The sequence below is a fragment of the Talpa occidentalis genome, unplaced genomic scaffold, assembly GCF_014898055.3.
Source record: "Talpa occidentalis isolate TD23 unplaced genomic scaffold, MPIMG_talOcc4v2.1 talOcc4.6, whole genome shotgun sequence".
Classification (NCBI taxonomy): domain Eukaryota; kingdom Metazoa; phylum Chordata; class Mammalia; order Eulipotyphla; family Talpidae; genus Talpa; species Talpa occidentalis.
This window is the reverse complement of record NW_023604972.1, coordinates 98,899,841-98,910,010: the sequence shown is the minus strand read 5'-3', so window position 1 is coordinate 98,910,010 and position 10,170 is coordinate 98,899,841.

Genomic DNA, 10,170 nt, shown 5'->3' with positions numbered 1-10,170 from the left:
TCAAAGGGCATTTTCTCAGTTTGATTTATATTTTCCTTTTATCTCTAATATGCTCTCAGGAACACAAAGTCATTCTTTGTCTTGCTTTGTCTTCCCTGTATGCCCAGTTTTCTTTTTTCTTCCTTTCATAGTCCATTCATTCACAAGATTGCCTGGCAGGAAAAACACCAAGCATTTTTATTTGTTCTAGATTTGATAAAGTCATATCAAGCATTCTATTTTAATCTGCATTTGTATGTGTGTGTGAGTGTGTGTAGTAAAAACATTTCAAAAGATTTAAAGTCTCTATTAAGCAACCAAGTCTTTGGACATTGAAAACGTGTGATAATTTTCATATAAATAGCTTTCATAAAGAGACCATTTATAAATATATAATATTCTAGTAACTCAGGTACAATATTATAAAGTGAAGTAAACATTTAAAAATGTCAGGGAACAATGGTATGTGAACTTAGTGATATGGTTTATCTTGTCCATTCTAGTAGGGTGAGGGGGAAAATTTATTTTAAACAAAATACAGAATGCTGTAGAACTGTTGCCCTGTCAAGCAATTTACAATTTAGTTATTCCAAAAAATGAAAAGAACTTGAAGGCAGATCTTAGACATAGACTATAGACCTTAGAATTTCATCTTATGGTTAGGAACAAATATCTGATCTTAAAAAATGAGACAATATCTATAATTCAAGTAATTAAATATTTTTTAAATGTGTGAGAAAAGAAAGGAAAAAAATCAGATATGATAAAAAATGGATTTGTCATTCAGATGATAAAAATGGATTTGTCATCCATTTTTAGCATGTGTCTCTGGATTTCCATTTCATGTTCATTTTCTTCCCCTCCCCCAAAACCCCCAAAATTAACTTGGCTCTATTGTACATCCCTTCCTCCAAAAGCATATTTTTAAAAATTAGTGTCTCACTCTGGTTGGATAAAGCATTACCCATTGATCTTCATGCACCTTTGTATTTATCAGTAACTTTCTATTTACCTCCTTCATAGTCTTCTAGAAAGCCTGAAAGCCAACTGTGAAGTTATTATTGGAAAATGTCATGGGGCAATGGTATTTGAAACCAGTGGTATGGTTTGCCTGGTCAATTTTAATAGTATGAGTGGTATAATTACCTTAAATAAAATATAGAATGCTGTAAAACTGTAGCTTATATCAAAGAATTTAAAACCCTGTCAAGTTGACACATTAATTGAACTTGAAGACAGATCTTTACATAGAATGTAGACCTTAGAATAATATTAAGCAAAGACCTGAGGAGTCTTATGACCAAAATGCTGATAATATGAACAGGGTGAGCCCCCATATAGCATCTTTGATTATATGTGTCAACCACCACACTCCTGCTAAAAGTGAAACCATAATTGACTGGTTCAATTCAAATGTTTAAACCAGTAGTGACCAGAGAGAGCACATAGTGAATAAAAATTAGTCAAACTGATAAGTGACTTACTTTAGTTTTATTCTAGGAGATATACACTGCTTGCATGCATCTGTGCATATTTATTGAAAGAATAAGTATAATTTGTAAGGTGCTGTAGGACTGACTTAACCATCTCTTGACCTTTATTTAATGTGGTTTTAATGTAGCTTATTGCTACATAGCTACATTAACCAAAACTAATTGAAGTCACTGACTTCCGGAGAAAGGGGGCTATGCATTTTTATTCAATAAAATGTTTATTTATAAGGTTATATCCTGGGTAATAATTTAGTTGTCAGAAATATGAAGATGGCAAGATGACAATACAAATCTGCACTTGAAAATATTCTTTCTGTTCTGTTTATTTTTCAGTCAATGGTTACTATTACTCTGATGTTGACACATAATGGCTACTCCCACCTATACCTTCAATCATGCCAGAGCCAGGATCATCCGTTTTGTTCTAAATAAATACAATAGAGAAAATTTATAAAATGATAATAATGTATTTCCTCTAAATTATATTTATTGAGGTAAAGTTAAAAAAAAAGTATTACATTTTTGTATCTGCTCTGGGAGGTTATAGGTTCAAACCTCTACAAATGTATTTTTTCACACTCTGTCTACAACCTTTATGGTATAGCAATTGGACAGATATGCATAGTCATGAGCAGGACTGAAGTTATAATTTCAATGGAGTTCAAGTTGAGAAGCCAGTAAGGGGTCACTGGGAGTTTGACCCCTGTAGAGTAAGAGACTAAAACTGTTCTGCATGAGGGGAAACAGGACATATGTCATTGACGGGGTGAGTAACTTTGCTCATCAAAGATGTAAAAAAAAATCTATTGTTGATAATCACCTGGACCTATAGCTTAATTAAGGATATAGTGTAGAAGTGAACTAAACCACTTGCTATAAAAGGAGAAAGATTTGTGACAAGTAACATACCACTTGCAGAGAAAACCCATCCATCAGTGTAAGAATGGGAAATAATTACAGTTGTCAGGGGTTTGGGAGAAATCAAAGACAGGGTTAATTAGGATGAGAAAGAGAAAAAATCTTTGAGACAAATGTGACTGACATAAAAAATTTGAAAGGAAAATACTCTCTTCCAATCAATAATCAAAATAAAGATTTGATTCTGTTGTTTTTTAAAAATAGTATATGAGTCTGGAAAATATTAAAATATGTATGTTAAGAAACATCAAGCAGCAGACCTCTCCTGACTTGCCCGCTGCTTCCCTCAGCAGTGTATTTCAGTCAATCTGCCTGTTCTGTTCCCCACTCTGTCTCTGGTGAATCTTCTCACCCCCCACACCTCTGGCCTGTACCCCAGTTCTTGTATACATACATATATGTCTTTAAAAAAAACAAAAAAGACCCAAAAATAGAGTTGTGTGAACAACTGGTGATCAATTAAATTTGAAGGGAAAAAAGAAAATTAGGCAAATAGATTCCAGCTATTTATTAACAACTATAGATGCTAGAAAATAATGGAACAACAGTTTAAAATGCTGAGGGGCAATAACATCAGCAAAAATCTTATATCAGCCAAATAACTATTCAAGAGTATGAGCAAATCGGGATGCTTTCTGACATAAAACAGAGAATTTTACCCCCCTCCACCCCACCACATAGACTCTCGCTGAAAGAACCAGCAAAGCATTGATTTATCGAGAAGGATAAAAATTAAAAAGAGAGGGAAAGTCAGATGCAAGGAATTATAAGTAAAAAGAAAATGAACCAAAGCCACACTGAGAAACAATTTTTGTTTCTCTAAAGGAAATCTCTTGAGCTGTGCAATATAATAGTCACTAGTCATACATGGATGATTTAAATTTAAATTACAAAAATTAAATGAAATTAATAATTCAGTGTCTATGTCACACTAGCCACATTTTAAGGACTCAGTGTTTGATGGTAATTTTATTGGATGGTGCTCCTTTCACAAAGTTCACTTAGCACTAGTGAGAGTTTAGGGAGTCTCAGGAAGTCGTACAATTTACATTCTTGAAATATCTAGAAAGAGTATAAATAACATAAATAGGTGATAATCCCCTGACACTCAGGATATCAACTTAGGTCTTAGGTCTTTTTGTGCAGTAAATAATCAGTATAAAAATTTTGGTAACTATCAGTAGGTAAAATAAACCAGTTTTTCAGTGTCATACACAAATCACCTCATTCTGGGTAATATCTTGTTAAATTTAGCATCTCATACTTGGCTGTAAAAATGTTTAAAATTTACCTTAAAAAAGAGTACATTTGGAGAATACTCTATGTGCTCATGTTAAAAAGCATTATATGTATTTGCACTACATACAAACAAAAAGAAACAAAGCAAAATAAAAGCAATAGATTCTTCTATTGACTTCACATGAATTTAGGCTTAAGTTTTCAAAAGTAAAAGAAAGCTACATGGGACAACAGTATTTTTTGTTTTGAAACTTCATTACAGTGTTTATCATAACTTATGTTGCAGGTTTGGGTAAACAGAGGCTAGTTGCTGGGCTAGTTGAATACTTTCAGTAGATTAGTTTGATTTTACAGGCTCATTCATTTATTTTTTCTTTCATTTTAATTCATTTACTTGTGTAAAAATAATGTGAATGCTTGCTATATTTCATGCACTGTTCTAAGCACTGAGAATTTATACATGATCAAGACACAACCCTTAGCTGCAAGAAGTTTATTGTTTAGTGTAAAAAACAAAATTTAGATTGAATCATAAACAGTGCCTCCCTGGTGCTGCAAGGGGTTAAGTCTCAGCACTATGAAGCTATCTGCAGTTCATCTAAATCCAACCAGGGAGCTAACCCACATGGTGCAGCAGACCTCTCCTGTCTCACTGCTCCCGTCAGCAGTGTATTTCAGTCAATCCACCTGTATTTTTGTCTCTGGTGAATCCTCTCACTGCCCCCACACCTCTGGGCTACACCCAGCTCTGGTATGCATAAATAAATAAAATAAATCTTAAAAAAAACTTGAACCCTCTCACTCCCTGAATCTCTGGCCTGTATCCCAGTTCTTGTATGCATAAATAAATAAATCTTTTAAAAAAAAAAACTTGTAGAAGCAGAGAATAGAATAGTGATTGTAAAGGCTGATAGGGATGGAAATTGATGAGTTGATATTTACACAGTTTCAGTTATGAAAGATAAATAAGTTTCAGAGATCTACTGTATAACACAGCTTCCATAGATCACATGCTGTTTGCTTACTTCAAAATTTGTTGAAAGAATATGTTAAATGTTCCTACTACAATTTTAAAAGGAAATAAAAATAGTGTATTATTTAAAAGCAGATAATACATGCAACACAGAACCCTGACTTATACAGTTCAATACATCCTCAATACACGATAGCCACTTATAAAGGTGTTTCCTGTTACAAAAAAGAGATCAATAAAAAATCATAACTGGGCCTTAAAACATTCACAAACAAAAAGTAACACAAATAAATACATAAATAAAGTATACCCAGGTGCTATTGCAAAAGCAATTTAAGTTTTGAAACATACTTATTTTATTTTTAGTCTTTTTAGTTAAGATTTTGAGTTTGCAAGTTGTAAATAAAAAGTTATATATTGGGTAAACAGTGAACTATCTTCCATCTCTAAGCCCCGCCTATTGTCTCAACTCCTGCAACCTCCCGGCAAAGCTAGTAATCACCTTCTTCTTTTCTTTTTAGGAATGTCCTAAGTAACAAAGTAATTATCAAAAATGAAGATTTTATTTCTTGCCTGCACATAAATAGTACACATTTCTATGTCTTTATCAGTGAATAAATACTGGATATATTTCTAAATATGGTGTATAAAGTCTTCTCTTTTTAAATATATAACCTGAGCCATATTTCCAATGTACAACTGTGATATAATTTTTTTTTAAGATTTATTTATTTATTTATTTATTTATTTATACAAGCACTGGGTACAGTCAGAAGTGCGGGAGAGTGAGAGAATTCACCAGAGTCAGAGCGGGGAACAGAACAGGCAGACTGACGAAATACACTGTTAAGGGGAGAAGCGGGTGGCAGGAGAGGTCTGTGTGCCATGTGGGACCCTCGCCAGCGGCCGGGTATTGAACCGGTGCTGCAGAGGCTGCAGGCAGCCTCACAGCCCAGTGCTCAACCGCTGCACCACCAGGGGAAGCCCCAACTGTGATATAATTTAATAGACTAATATGAAATTGCTGATAATACACTATTTATACCTATGGAGAAAACTCTTTCATATAATTTACAATATACTTAAGTATCTCCCTTGCAAAAGATAGTTTACATTTCATAAAGATGTATTAGACTCAGCCACACCCATTCATTGTCTATTGTTGCTTTTATGCAGCAAAGTTAAGTAAGTGTAACACAACACAGACCCTAAGACCTGGGAAGTTGAAAATAATTACTATTTGGTATAACACTGCTGTAAATACCTTAACTGTTTTCTATTTGAAATGTCTGATGATACCATACAGAACAGGCCTCATGTAACTATAAAGTTTAAAATCTGTTAGTGGGGATGACTGTTAAGAGCTCCAAGTTCCACTTTTTTCATATACTCACATCTTGGAATTAAAATGAAAGACTAATTTAGAGCAACTCATGGATGCCGATAAAAAGTTTTGTCAATGTTTTGTCTTTAGGTACATCTTCTTAAAAAATTAGTAACTCTGAAGCAGGTAGGTTTTTGGCAGATTTGTCTCTTTTGCTTCCCTGTGGCAGAGCAAATGTCGAGCATAGTTTGTACATAGTACATTTTCTTTATCAACTTTCACCAAAATGAAAATTCAGTCCTTAATTTTTTATTTAGCATATCCTTTATTCTTTTTAGTTCATTATTACCAGAAGACCTTATTGGAAAGTATTTTTAGTATTACTTATGATAACATAAATGGTTTTGGATTCATACCTGATAGTGAGCAAATGGCAAAGCAAAAGCATTTGGAGCGTTGCCTCTACTCTCGATGACATGACTGTTCAGTTTCTGTTTCACACAGAGATCTCACTTAAAACCTGCTCTCTAGTTTCCCTTGTGATTTGTTTACCCTGTTTTGGGGGAGTCTTACAACTCCTGCCTCTCACAGGTCTTGCCACAGGACTCAGCACAAATGGTTAGATTGCAAAGTGTGGGTAGGGGCTGACTTTCTAATACTTCCACCAAGACTGAGGGAGTTAGCTGTCCTTAGCTGCTGCTCTTATCTTAATGTTCTTTGCTTAATTAGTGGTCAGTCAGCAGGCTGTCCTTGAAAGAAAAATGTTAGTTACTAGAGGCCTGAGAAGGCTTGAGGAATGAGAGCTAGATTATGGTGTATTAAACCAAGAGTTGTGTTCACTGAAGAGTCGATAATGTCCAAATTCTCCTCGAGTCATCCCATAAGGATGGACTTTACAAGACTGCCAAGAGGATGCTAAACATTTCTTGATGACTTTTATTACTGCTCTCATGCTGAAGCTGTTCAGTTTATTTGTTCCAGCTAGCACTGCAGGATCCAAGAGGCAGGAAGCTAGGGCAGGTGTTTAACAGCTCAGAGCTCCATAGCCCTGCTCACCACTGCAGTCACTGCATCTATATAGCTCTTGGAGAATGTGGTTCAGGTGGGAGAATCCTTTTATCCAGTCATCAAATTTAGCCTGACAATTGAGAGAAAAGGAGTGATAAACTAGAGGTTGACAATTTTAATGCAGTGAGTCAGTTAGAAAAGGATGAAGACTTTATTCTTCTCTTTGCTTGAAAAAGTATGAGCAATATAAGAAACTCAAAGGAGTATTAAAAATATGATTTATATTTACATTTCTGTAAAACACTGAGCTGCACAAATAAAATGTCTTTATTTTGCAAACTCTATTCAAAGATCCTAAGTCGGTGAGCTCTGGATTTCACCTTTTTTATTACAAATGAGGAAACAGATGCCCAAAATTATAAGCAACACGTCCAAGGAATATGTCTAATCAGTGGCCACTAATGTCTAATCTAGCATTTGAAGGTATGTATTCTTGTTTGATGATATTTGCTTCAGCAACTTTGGGATAAGTTAGAAGTCCTAAATTCTGGGGCAGGGGAGAAAAAGCAAAGTATTATTCCAGGAGTAGACTGCAAATTTAATGGTAACTTCTTTTAATAGTCACATGTCACCTTGGCCATCATCAATGCCTACATGTATGTATTTATGCACTTAAACTTGTTGAACAGACTCTAATAGTAATATGCTTGATAAATTCATCCCTCTCTTTATAAAATACTACATTAATCCAAAATTGGCAAGAAATTGTAGCCCCTCTGAAATAGTACATTTATTTCACCAGGACTTAAAAGAAAGCCATGTGGGTTTCTTTAAAGTATCTTATTTCCATTCTTGCATAGGTGGCCCTTCTAAATATACCTCTGCAAGGACAGTGCACTGATTATGCAAATGAATTCACAGTGTTTCTAGGTCACAGCAGGCCTACTTCTACATAGAATGCACCAACAGGAATATCTGGGGGCTCCTGCTGCCAGAATGCAAATGGCTTCTACTGACAAATGTTGACCAGAGCTGAAAGATATTATTGTAATTCTTATCTTCCTATTCATTTAAAAGAGCCATGGTCCAAGACAGTGTTTGCCACTCTGGAAATAATATTCATGTTGACTTTGGACTAAATGAGTTAAAAAATTATTGGGTAAAAATTATTCCTTCTAATGAGTCATTAACTTTGCATAGTCTTATGAATTGCGTAGGCATCAGATTCCTTATATGAATAATTATGTTTCTTTTAAATGGCACTAAGGCATATCTATTTAAGAATGATAGCTAACACCTTGATCACATAGTGCTGGCTGCTTCTCAGATGCAAAATCAGCATTGCTATTACTTAGTGTAAGATCTCTGGGAGAGTGAAGCATATTATAAAATGTTTTTTAAAATTCACAGACATTCTATAATATAAAACCCCTCTTTACTCTGTATTTTTTTTTACTCTAAATAGGTCAAATATGTATGTGTTCATCTTTACTGATTTTCTTACCTCAACATGAATGAAATGAGAAGCATCATAGAAAGCACTTAACTTTGTAAATTGGGAAAGAATACACAGTTTCTGTTCAATGGAATGAACCCAGGGCATGGCCTCCCAACAAGAGGAAGCAATCCTGGTTCTGCTACTTATGCCTGTGGGACCTGGGACGTGCTCTTAGAGTTTATGGCACTTCAGTTATCTCCAAAAAAAACCAACCAAACAAACAAACAAACAAGTAAAGTAGTCACAGGTGCTTCAGTGTTAGTGTGGTGTGATTACATGCATGTTGAAGAGGTATGAAGTTGTATCCCTAAATCATACAGTGTTGTAAACCAATACTACCTCAATAAAAAATACAATATTTTTAATGGGTCTCCCTGGTGGCCTAGGGATTAAGTGTCAGTGCTACCACCCCAACAGCCCATTGCATTCAATCCCCACATATGGTGCAGCAGAGCTCTCCTGCCTCACCCTCTGCTCCCCTCAGCAGTATATTTCAGTAAATCTGCCTGTTCTACTCCCCACTTTGTTGCTGATGTATCCTCTCACCCCAGTTCTTCTACACAAAAATAAATTCTTTAAAAAAAATAACATATTTTTACAAGAAGAACTTTGCAAACTGAAAGCTTCTGTACATATATACTCACAGAATGAATAAATTAATGAACGAATGAATGAATGCAAGACTATTTTCTATGGTCTCATTGTAGTGGTTTAAGAGCACAGAAGTTAACATTAACCTATTTTTGTTACTTTTTCAGACTATTTATCTTGTTCTTCTTTCGGAAAATTTTGGAAGAAAAAAATGATTCTCTTTTCTGGAGGAACTTTCATTTAATGCACAATCAAATATATTATTTCCTGGTACTAACATAACTTTTTTGTTTTGTGTGGTACTTTATAATTTACTATTTCATACTTACAATATGCAGAGAGAGAACTGCTTATGAAGTAACTACTCTTCTGTGCATGTGGCTGTCAAGAGGGATTGCAAAATTCTTTGCTATATACTTTTCCATGGAGGTCAGACATCTAATCTGCCTTGGGTACCCCTGAAAATCTTTGAATGAGCACCTACAGCATTTCCTCTAGATGTTTACAATCTGCTCTTTGACCTTTCAAGTCATGCAGTACATGTTTAGCAAAATGAACACAGACTTTGTAATTAGATTGGTTTCAAAATTCTGTTCCACAAAGCTGTGTGACTCTACATAAGATACTTTGCTTATTGGTGCCTCAGTTTCCCATCTGTGAAGTGTGGTCACTTAATCTACTGGTGTGGGGATGAAATGAGATCCCAGTGCTGGTAGAGCTCTGTGCTCAATGCCAGCTTAAAGTAGGAAATTCAGTAACTATTCACTCAGTTTTTCCTGTCTCTTTATTCCTCTTTTAGCTGACTTGATGTTTTCCTCATCTCCCTAAGGCTATTGCTTCCAAAAATGTCTGGGAGGGGAGGGAAGACCACAAGAGAATACAGTGATGGTTCATGGGTGATATGGTGGCAGGAGAACTATGGGGGCTACAAAGATGTAAGAAAAATAATAATTAATAAAAAAAATTCAATTAAAAATGTCTTTTCTGAGAAACCTTTAAGTTTCCTTTTGCCTCTGTGGGTCTCTTGTATTTAGCCAGTGGGAGGATTCAAACAGAGCCAAGAGAGGACAATAGTGTAGGAGCACATTGGACTGAGAATTAGGAGAAAACTTCCCACCCCAGGATGTGGGGGAGGTGACATCTAGGC